Below are 12,225 nucleotides of genomic sequence, written 5' to 3'. Positions count from 1 at the left end.
TCAGGAAAAGTCAGCAATGTGTCGTGCATTTGTCTTCTATTCACATTGACTGAGATCCATCATTTGTTCAGTGCATTAGCTGGTGTGAATTGCATTGTTCTGTTCTTCGAATTAAAAAACAATCTTTCAGCAAGGCACCAGTTCAGCTTAGTAGATGCCATTTTCAAGACGCTACGAAATGTTTGATGGTATACATTTAAATAAATAAAAAGGACATTGAGCTGAGGGCATACATGGGAGGGAGTGAAGGCCATGTAATAGTATGCAGTGATGAATTTTTGGATTTGAGTCCATTTTGGAAACGTCAGGTTAGTGCAGAAGTCAACAGTATATTACAACACTGGTCCATATGCTTTCATTTTAATGCGTAAATGTTGGATAGACCTTTAAAACATGTTAGCAACCATGTTAAGCAAAGTCTTTTCAGTGGGGCAGTAGTTGGTCTGAACGTAATGTGGCTAGCACAGCACACACAGATAATTGCCTCCCACCTCTGTTTTCCATTTAACTCACTGGAAGGAAGCGACAGTGTTGTACTGGCCGCTGTACTGTTAGTGATTATCTGCTCTCTGGTGACCACTTTTAAAGGGACATAAAAGCTCCTATGTATCATCTCTGATGGCTGCATTTTATTAGATAATGACTGCAATATATCAAATTCGGACCGTGAGAGCACCACAACCATAAGCACTGTGTATGTGCCCTCTGTAGAGAAGGCTGATTGTAAACAAAGTCACCCCAGTCTACTCTTCTGTTAATGTGGGTAAGCACACTTGAAGAAAATACCCTACTATGGAAATCATATGGTTTTTATGTAAATTCATAGTATAGTAGGAGGCAATGTTTTATTTGTTTTCCTTATGCACTGTTACTACATATACCACTCATCCTGTGACAGCTGGGATAGGTTCTAGTCCACCTGCAACCCTGAATTGGATAAGCCGACGGAAATTGATGGATGGATCTCTATGTATGAAAGTGCTCATGCATTTACATAAGAAGTGAAAACAATAGCCTGAAGCATGTGCCAGCTCAGTCAATTGAGCAAAACTATGCATGTCATCTGAAATTTTTAATTAAGTGCAAAATTATTCCCAAGTAACTTCAGTAAAAGCTGCAGATGTTGGTATTATGGAGTTAGTAACAAACTAAACACAAAATTTGGGAGGAAGAGGAAAAAATGGACTAACCATCCCTACAATATGAGTTTTGTTTTTGAAAATTTTTGCGTTAAAGATGAGGATCTATCGCTCGCGTTTGGCACAGAAAGATAATAAAGAAAAAGATCTAAACTTTTTACGAGTTCAATGCAAAGAGTGAATGCAGACACTTGGCAGGCAGCAACAAAAGCAAATATTAACCTAAAACTTACAGGTAATAATGCATACTTACACATCGTTAGCTTCATAGCATAAGTGCCTAAGTCATTTGACTAAGTCAAATGACTTAGGCAATTATGCTATGAAGCTAACGACATGAGAGAGAACTACAACCATGTTAACCACTGCAGCACTGTGCTCTCCAGACTTACTGCATTAAAACCCCAAATCACAACAGAAATACTAGTTCATGGGATACAAATCACCTAAAGATGGTCAGTTATTAAATGTGTGTCCAGCTGTAGTACTTGTAAAAAAAGTTTGAATATCATTTTGTATTGCATGGATGTGACGGGTATCTTTAGTAAGAACGAGTGTTTTTGAACCTAAAAAAGGGCAAAATGTTTACAGTCAAGTTGAATATGTTTTGGTCTTTAAGTCTGATGATTATCATCCTATTAATCAACTCCGTATTTAAGGGATTATGTTAGAATCACACCAGATTTGTTTCTAAATGAATCCCTCAGTCCATAACCCCCCTCCATTGTGTTTGGACTTTTTCAGTGCCAGAAATGCTTTCCCCTCAATCTGTTGCCCACAGGCTGTGTTACTTCTTTTATTCCATTTCCCCCGCATTTCACACCAAATGGATTTTTAATGTTACTTTATCTACAACACAAAACCTTTCACACACTGCATTCCTCACCAGGTTCCTCACCATGAAACCTTTTACTCGTGGGAAACGTTTAGAAAAAAATCAAAAGGATTTTCTGAGAGGTAGCTTCAGTAAGTTCTGGATGTCAGGTTAAAGAGATTTTGAACTTGACTGTTGTTATTATTTATTTGCTGCACTACAATGGTGGACTACTAAACAAGATTAGTGAGGTATGTGCAGCCTAAAAACCAGAGTTTTGAATGACCTGTTTTCTGTTTTTCTTTAACCTGGCGAGATCACAATGCATGGAGTTTGCATGTTCTCGTTCTTGCGGGGGTTGTCTCCTGGTACTCCAACTTCCTCCCACAGTCCAAAGACATGCAATTAGTAGGATTAGATTAATTTGTGATTCAAAATTGCCCATAGGTGTCAATGTGAGTGCGGATGGTTGTTTGTCTCTCTGTATTAGCTCTGCATCTATCCAGGGTATACCCTGCCGCTGGCAGCTGGAATAGGCTCCAGCACCCCCGTGACCCTAAAAAGGATAAGTGGAAGAAGATTTTTTGGACATGTTCCAAGTGCAAAATAGATTTTCAGTTGAGGGCATGTGTTTTACATCTGACACTTGCTGAGATTGTTGTTAGTGATGTTTCTAATCTAAACTGGAATGGCACAGTAGTGAAAACTGGATGTTGCATTGTCACGAAGATTTACTTGTTTTAAATATGTGATGCAGACCTGTGAAAAACTAATAATACCCTCGACTGCCTCGAAAGGAGTTAAGAGGTTAACTATCAGGCGCTGCCTGTCAAATGCACTTGATTACTTGATCATCTGCAAGTGTGACCATTTTTATAAAAGAAGAAATTTTGGCAGATTGGCGTTTTGGAGCTTTTAGGTAAATGAAACTGAAAAGAGCACAAGGTTCATGACAGTACAGTTAGAAAAAGACTAAACAAGGGTGACTTGTTTGAAAGGGTTGCCAGGAGAAAAAGCCTCTTCTCTCTAAAAAAAAAAGAACATGGCAGCACGATTTAGGCTTGCACAGCTGCGTCTGTAAAAACCCACAAGAGTTTTGGAACAATGTCCTTTTGATATATAAGACCAAAGTGGAGGTTTGGCTGTAAGTCACTGTTGCTTGGCAAAAACAAAAGACAGCATATCAGCACTAACCGTCATGCACGGTGGTGGGGAGGTGGTGAATTTGGCTTGCTTTGCAGCCACAGCACCTGGGCACCTTGAGTCTACCATGAACTCTCTGTATATCAAAGTATTCCGATCAAATGAAGCTGAAGTTTGACCAAAACTGAGTCATCCAGAAACAAATCTGCAACAGAATGGGTAATAACAAAAAAATTAAACGTGGTCTAATGACCCAGTCAAAGTCCAGACAGTCAAACTGTAGCAGGATCATGAAATAGCTGTGCATAAATGGCCACAAACCTCAGTGAACTGAAGTCATGTTGTAAAAAAAAAAAGAGTCATAGAGATAAGGATTACTTTATGTTACTGCTACTAAAACTGTTTCAACAGCCTACTGAATTACTGGGTGTTTTCCACAGGGCTGCATAGAGTCCTGTGGAAACTCTCTTTCACAAATGTATATAAAATGCTAATATATAGGATTTTGTTTGGGCTCAAGCTGCCAAATCTGTTGTGTAAATTAGAAAAACTATTAGGCTTTTGGAGTATTACAGACAACATAGTGTTATGGAAATAATAATAAAGTAATCTGGGCAAAAAAAATCATGTCCTTCATTATGGGACAGTGTCACACTTCAGTACAATCCCACTCTGTCCACTTCTTAAGTAAAACCTTTAAAGGCATCAGATTTAAAGTTTAAGAGCTGTTAATCTGTGCTGATAAAAACAGCAGCACTGAAAGCTAAAATGAATATAATCACTTATGTATTTATATACTTGAATAAATGTATATTCACTTAACGATTTTCTGCCAGCATTCCTTTCTCCTTACTTACATGTAGCACCAGTTCTGCTTTTTATCGTAATGATTTTTTATGTTCTTTAAATTTCTTCACCCGTTGACGACTGAAAAACGACAAACAACAAATGACGCACAAAGTGCTTCCTTTGTGTGAACACACACAGCCTGAAGCAGGAAGCCTGGTTTAACACAGTTAACAACCACCAGCTAACACCTAAAAAAAACAAACACAAAAAACCCAACAACACAAAACGTCTGGCTATTTTGAACCTCCCTATTAGTGGGTGCACATCTTAGGAAAGACGGATAGATGAATAGCACCCCACCCCACTTTCAACGGCTGCAAAAATGTTCTTTCAAAAGTGCTATTTGATTTTAATCTAAGTCAACAGCTCGACACCTTCCTAAAATGGGCCAGCAAGACATCATGGGACTCACCATTTCTGAACAAATAAGTGATGTAAAGGTGCAGAAAGATAGATTACGTTCTCACTCAAGTTTTGTTGGCTGTTCCAAGTTTATGTGAAGTTTAATATGTCTCCAAGGCAGCTTCCACATCACCATTTCAGATGCTAGAAACTGACAGTTTTCTGTGTATTTCTGTCAATTCATGGTGCCCTTCAACATCTAAACCTTACTGACTACACTTTCTTAAAAAAAATAATATAACCATCTTTTCTAAAAAGAAATGGAAAATATTCGGCAGGGTCCTTGTGAAGGTTGCCCGGTAAGAAAAATGACAGTAGGTCATATGTGACTGAGTCTGTAGTTTTATATGATATTCTGCTGTTGTTAAATTAAAGTATTTCCACGTAATGCGTTGCTGCAAGTACTGTCAAGACACGAAGTTCTTTAGAAATATATCTTTCAGTATTAAAAGCTGTATTAAACACAGATTAAACCGATTTTAAATATTAAATTTAATTATGTCCTCTTCTCTCAGTTTTTTTTAAACTACCCTAATTTCGTGTTATCCACAGTGAAGAAGAGATAATAATGTTGAGGATAGAATAAAGACAGTCTGTGATCATTGCAGCAACTAGATTAAAAAATAGAAGAATAAAAAAAATAGACTGCTAATGCTGATAAAACTGGGATCTTATATCTATTATTATATCCTGTCAGTTCACATCAGCTAAACCGGAGCCATTTCTCTTATGCACATAAAATTGCCTTGCCAATATACCCACTGTGTCTTGACCAAGGCTGAGTGCTTCTCCATCTTGCTCGCAGTCTTTCTTGAGCTTGCGTATATATCTCAAGACAATGAATGGAAGGTCGGCTTCAATCTCCTGTTGATCTCTTTCACCTTCACACCTTTTATGTTCCATTTTGCCTCCCATTCAGTTTCAGTCTTTGTCCTGTGGAGAGGCCAGCACCACGACTGGCTGGAAACTGAAATGGAAATTGATTAAAGCAGTGGGAAATGTTGCAATAATTGATTTTTTTTTAAAGGCAAAACACAGAGCAGCAAACATATGCCCACGATATCATCACTTTAAAAAGACGTGATCAAGGTGTCAAGCCATTGTCCATTTACACATCCAGCAGACAAAGGCCTGCATTGGCATTCAAGCGCTGCTGTTTTTCAGGCTACGAGGTGAATGTAAATCAAATATTCACTATTTCCGTTTCCATATGGGTGCAGTGGGTTTATCGCCTTTTTTTAAGCCAACTCTCATTACACATAGCAGTTTGATTTAGTGCTGGTGTCAATTTCATTCGTAAAAAAAGGAACTCAAAAAAGAAAATCAAATGAACACAAGAACATCAGTAATATTAAGCAGAAGTCTGGGCACTACAGGCCCTCAAACCAATTTTAATTATTCTTTTTGCATAGGGTCTTCTAGGATATACATACTGTTTCATTATGAGAAAAATTATGTTACTCTTAATAAGTCTGCGATCCTTATCCTTTTGGACATCATATGTACTCAAACTGCTGGAACATCTTGGATTAAGGATGACGTGCTAGTCAACATATGCTGCTAATGAGTGCACATGCAGGGCTTCACAGTTTCAGTTTCTCACTCAATATGCTCCTCACACCCTCAATAAGAACATAAGAAATATTCAGAAGGTTTTTGGGGTGTTTTTTACACATATTTACATATTTAATAAATGCCTTATATCATTCCCAGTATTTTTGTAACTTCACCAAATAACAGGAGATTGACCCTTTTCTCTTTTTCACTCGTCTCCATAATTTTCCAAGTAACTGCTTTGATCTTTTGCTCATGCCGAGGCTGCTGGCTCGTGGCTGGCCCTGAGCTCTGGATAGCATTAGCTTTAGCATATTTTCCTTTCTTAGCTTCTTTAAACTGTCTGTGTCCAGCTGGGTGTGTGATTTACTTTTGTGAACTTTGTGTCTTCACTCACAGCGTACTATATGTTAGCATGTAGCTAACATATGTGTGTGCCTCTGACTATTTGTCTGCACCACTGTCTACATGTTGGTTCATAATTAGACCACCCGGTCATCGATCATGGCCAAGTATGCTGGAAATCAGCCAATTCGGGTCCCTGCCCAGTCGGTGCATTTGTATTCAATTTCATACAGGGTTAACATTACCTCAGTATTCTGTTTAATTAACGTTTTTCACAACCTTTCACCTTTTTGGAAATAGAGCTGTATGCTAAGGATTACTTAGAAGGTGACAACAGGAAAAATGACATCTGCTGCTGTTACAGCAGGAACTAATGATGGTCATTATGGAATGAAAGATTTCCAAGACATAAGTTCAAAGGATATTTGTATTTTAATAAATAAAAGCCAAGCTTGTATCAGCTCCATATATTTAAACATTTAAGCTGTTGACCTTTAGTTTTTTTTTTTCCCTCATGTGGCTTTGAAGTAAAACGACCTTCATTCAGAGCAGCAAAATACCAGGAAAATCTCCATTAGAGTTAAAGCAGCACATTTCAATACATTCAAATAACCTGAGCAAGGACCAAGAAACAAAATCAACGTACAGTGATGACAATATGACAACTACAGGAAATAGCATCACCATATATGGTGCATTGTGTGCACAAATAGCTAGCTCATCTTGCCATTAATCACAGTCAAACCATTTGCAAGCTTAGTGGTGAGTGTAACATTATACTTTAAGTAGTGTTAAAAAAAATACACAACACGTAGTTGGCCCCCTAGATAAAAATAGTACTGTGGTCTCCAGTGAGGTAACTAGTGGTGACTAATGTGGGTGAATCTGTAGCTGCTGCCTGTGAAAAACACAAGGCAGACATTACCATCATTTTTAGTGGTCATGTTATTGTCCTGTATATTTTTGCACGAACATTTTCTTTGCAGCTACATTCCTCAGTCTCTTGTTCTGTTATTGTGCTTGTATGTGTTTATTTGTGTGTATCTAAACCCTTTACATACAAACAGGTTCAAAAGTCAAGTCAATGTTATTTAGCGAGACAACTGTACCGTTTTTTTTTTTTTTGTTTTTTTTTAATTATAGGAAAATCTTACTATTCAGAAACCACAAAAAGAACATGCAAATTCCACACAAAGAGCCCGGCCTGATGGTGGAATTGAACTTGGGACCTTCTTGCAATGAGGCAAGCAACCGTGCCACCATGCTGCCCTTCTATTCGTCAATCACCAGAAATTACTTTCTGCTTCGCAGTGTTTTGAAGGGTTGTATAAATTCTAATAAGCCTAGAAGGTTTAGCCATATCCGTTATATAATATTAAACATATTAATGATAGACATGAACAAAATACAAAAAAGAAAAAACATAAAAGTAAGAAGCCACAGAATATAAGAATTTGTTCAGTATTCAAATAAAGGTCAAATCAAACCTGGAATACAAAACTTCAGACAGAGGAGCAACAGAAAAACCTGAAACAAGAGCCAAACTCAAACATATTAACTAAAGAATCTAAATTCAAAAGCATGACCAACCCCAGGGAACATAACACAAAATACTTAGTTTTTGAGGCATAGTTAAAAAAAACCAGTTGTTCTAGTATTGTGGTTTTTAACTATACAAAAAGATATGACGGAGCCACAAAATCAGTCGACATTAGAACTCGCATGTATAAACAGCTGGAGTTACAAACGGATGTCTGAGACTACTCTGGAAAAGTCTCTTTAAATTTAAACATTTCTGTAGTCATATAAATGTTAAAATGAGATGTGAATACACACAACTGTGTGTTTTCTGTGGGAAGAGAAACTTCCAGGCCATTCAGCCAAATATTGTACATATACTTTTTTTGATGTGCTCTTGGTGCTGGACTCCAAACTGCACACAAATATCAATCTGTAAGTTTTAAGTTTTAAGGGTGTACTTAAAAACCATAGAAGAAGACCTTAACTACCTTGGCTGACATTCATCCGCAGATTGTTATCCTCTCGCCTACTGATCAAATTGGATCCCTTGGATGTGTCCAGTACAGTATAAAAAAAATGGCCACTGCAGGCAAGAGGAGGGACTGTGAAAGCTTGTAAAAGTAAATTCCATCCATTGCAAATCATTTGTGGTCGAGTGCACAAACCCATGGGGGTGACACTGAAGTGTTAAAAGAAAGATGGGTATCGGTATTTCAACATGTTACAGTTAGACACAAATGGCCATGAACAGACACTGACACAGATGGGCTCATGAGCCCCTTGATGAGAAACGTAAGCTCGGTTTAAGGTCAGGATTTGAAGTTCAAAATCTAATGGGGCAAAGTCCACAAGACATTTAGAGCAAGACCAGTTGGTGTTGAGAAGGACTGTGCTGGCAGCAGAAGCTCTCTCCTCTGTGTCAGATTTCACTGAGGCATGGGCATGAGAGCGAATCAAACACGTCATTGCTCTACAGTGGAGACCATTTAGATCATAAATAATGTTTCAACTAGTCACGTCATCACAAAGAGATAATAAAAACACCAGAATTGGTCAAATCGTCCGTTTTCCCTTTAAAATCTATTTGAGAGGCTTTCAAGAAAAATAAGTAATTAAGCGAAAGAGAGAGGCTAGTGAAAATTAGTATATGATTTTATTTAAATAAAGCAACATTTCTATCCCTCCATCCACCTATCTATTTTCTGCTAATTAACCTGGTCCAGTGGGTGGGAGGGTGGAGGCTGCTCCAAGGCCAGCTGAGAGATATAATCTCTGCAACGTGTCCTGGGTCTGCCCCAGGGCCTCCTCTCAGTAGGACATGTCTGAAACACCTCACACCCAGCAGGCATCCTAATCAGATGCCTGGACCACCCTAACTGGGTCCTTCAATGTAAAGGAATACAACTTGAGGCCATATGTGAGCGTAGGAATGCAGATCATGTGGTAAATTGACAGCTTCACTGTTGCCCTCACCACAGAAAAACGTTACAGCACACGCATAAGCACTGAAACCATAGCAATCTGTCTATCTAGAAATGCAGAAAACATCCTCTAGTGGGTCTTGTTCTCACTGTCAGGCACAGTGGAGCTTGACTGGAGTTGGCCACCACTGGTGCCCTATGCTCTTCACAGATGAGAGCTGGTTTACCCTGAGCACATGTGACAGACGTGTAAAGGTCTGGAGAAGCTATGGAGAACATTATGCTGCCTATAACATCATTCAGCATGACCGGGTTTTTGGTGGATCAGTGATGGTTTGGGGAGGCATATCCAGAGTGACACACAGATCTCTACAGGCTAGGTAATTTCCCCCCCCCCACAGCCAACAGATAGGGATGAAATCCTTGGGTCCATTATCAGACTCTACACTGGTGCTGTGGGCTGGGCTTCTCTTGGTACACTACAATTCTGGCTTCATGTGGCGAGAGTATCCAGGTAGTTCTTGGAGAATGAAAGAATTGATCCCTATATATATATATATGTATATATATATATATGTATATATATATATGTGTGTATATATATATATATACTGCTTTGTGATGTAAACATTAATTGCGTCCTACAAGTAAGGATTGGGTTTGTTTTATATTTTTTTCAAATTTAACAAAAACTAAGAAATCTGCTGTATTTTTATAAGTTGCTGGTAGAAATGTTGCTTAGTCAGTGTACCTTTTGGAAGAAGGAATTTCACAGTAATGCTCTAGCTATAATTTTGTCTTGAATCTAGACTTTAATGATGGTTTTAATTTTTTATTATTTTACTTTATCATCTTATCATTTCATTTATTTCACAGATTTCTATAAATCACTTAATTCCATACTGCGGATGGATTGTTTTACGCGTTTCGGATCTAGCAGCAGGTTTATAGATGTGATTTATTTTGTTTGATACAGACATTAACAGCTGTGTTTCCTTCCCAGAAGGCACGTACTGAGGTTTTACAATTGTAAGAGAGGAATGCAGTTTCTTAACTCTTTTATTTATGCCACTTGCTGACATGCAGGCTAATTTATACATGAATAAAGTCCAATAGTGTACTATAGTACAGTAATAGTAGTATAGTCACCATTGTCAGGACAGGATGTGGACCCAAATGCAGGGCTCAGGAGACAAAACATAAACATGTAAACTAAAGGGCAGTTTTCTTTCAGTTCTTGCCAACAAAAAATACAAAACAAAGACGTCAGCAGAGCCTGGGCAAATAATGTAGAGGACATGAGGAGACTGAGACATTGGCTGTATCCCAATTCAGGGTCTGCAGCCTTAAAGGCCGCATCTTAAGGCCGATTACGTCACAGCGACACGACGAAGGCTGTCCCAATTCGAAGGCTGCTCGAAATGCAGCCCTCAAATGCGTCCTTCATTTCCCTGAATTTTAAGGACGTGGCGGTGTAGACTTCGTGGCCCAACATATCCCAGAATGCATAGCGCGGTGGTGGGTGTGGATAATTTTGCCGGAAAAAAACGGCGGATGAGGGGCGCCCGAAGAGTAAACTTTAAGTAAGTACTGAATATTATGTCACTTTTTTATGTGCAAATGTTTAATAACGAAGAACATTAAAACATTACTGTTGGCCACATGTCGGCAAAGTTATGTGACATTAGTGACGTTTGTACTAACTTGGTTTTAAAGCCTTTACTTTAAAATATACGGCGTTCAATAGCTGAGCTTAATCTTACAGAGAATGATCAAAGCTCATGTAGAAACAAACAAATGAACAAAAGATTTTCTCCTTCATTTCTGTCAAACAAAGCTGTATGAAACGTTTCCAGCTGTTCCAGTATCATGGTTGCTAGGCAACCTGGGCAGCGCAACGGAGGCTAGACCGTCCCATTTCACAAGCCTCGCACTTCCGGCCTTAGCGGTCTTTAAGTACGCGGCCCTTGAGGATCGTTGAGGCTGCGTACTTTAAGGCTGCAGACCCTGAATTGGGATACAGCCATTTTATACAAACACAAGATAACGAGAGGATGGGTAACAGGAGGAAACACAGCTGGGGATAATTATTGAGAACGAGGCAGGGGAAGAAGAACTAAAGTTGAAAGACTAACAAAATAAAACAGGAAGTAAAAGAACACAGGAACAGAAACGCACTCTTGACACAGAGAAGACAGGAGGGCAGGATTAATAAAACACAAGGACCCAAAAATACAGTCTACAAAAAAGGTACAAACTCAAACACACAATCAAAAAACATCATTAGAAGAACATACGGAAATCATAAGAACACTCTTAACTAAGAGGTTTCTTCCTGTTAAAAAGAAGTTTTTCTTCCCCACTGTCACCAAGTGTGTGCTCATAGGGAGTCGACTCATTTTTAGGGTTTTTTCTAATATTGGAAGGTCTTTCCTAGAAGTCTTACGAAATCAAGCGCTTTGAGGCGACTGACTGGCAATTGGTGCTATTTAAACAAAACTGAATTAAATTGAAATTCATTGAATTTTCTAATGCTAGCCAGAGCTCAGCTTCCCATCTTTGTTTGAAATGTGGACTAATGTGGTATTGTGAGCATCTCTAAATGTCCCTGTTCTGTAGCCATAGAAAACTAACCACCTGTTAAACTCACAAAATGACTGTGCATTGTTTACAACATAGAACAATACACAGTATTATAATATGCGAACAACTTCCAGTTAGCTCTGATTTTCTGCTTTTACTAGCATTTTTAACTTTTTTATAAATCTTTTTTATGCACAGATTGGAAATAATTATCACTACAGAGCTCCAAATATTTTTTAAATATTCATTCATTTGAATTTATTAATCAAAAATGATAAAAATGTTTACAGCTGCTCATTTAAATACCCTGTTTTGTTTCCACGGGCAGGTTGCCATGTGGTGCTTTGGTTCGTCAGTGTTCTAAAACATGCTTGACCTTGTTAGTAATTATTCCTTCGTCCTTGGCCTCTGTTGCGTCTAACGTGTGGGTTCAGGCAATGTGTCTTTTTCAGCT

General features: G+C 38.4%; 1 protein-coding gene across 1 annotated transcript in view; it reads left to right on the top strand.

Moving 5' to 3' along the window:
• mmp17a (matrix metallopeptidase 17a) overlaps window positions 1-12,225 on the top strand; it is a 99,948-nt gene that overhangs the window by 36,555 nt on the left and 51,168 nt on the right. The window lies entirely within an intron of this gene.

Source organism: Astatotilapia calliptera, chromosome 7 (assembly GCF_900246225.1).
Source record: "Astatotilapia calliptera chromosome 7, fAstCal1.2, whole genome shotgun sequence".
NCBI classification, from domain to species: domain Eukaryota; kingdom Metazoa; phylum Chordata; class Actinopteri; order Cichliformes; family Cichlidae; genus Astatotilapia; species Astatotilapia calliptera.
Note: the sequence above shows the minus strand (reverse complement) of the source record. Positions and strands in the feature narration are given on the sequence as shown.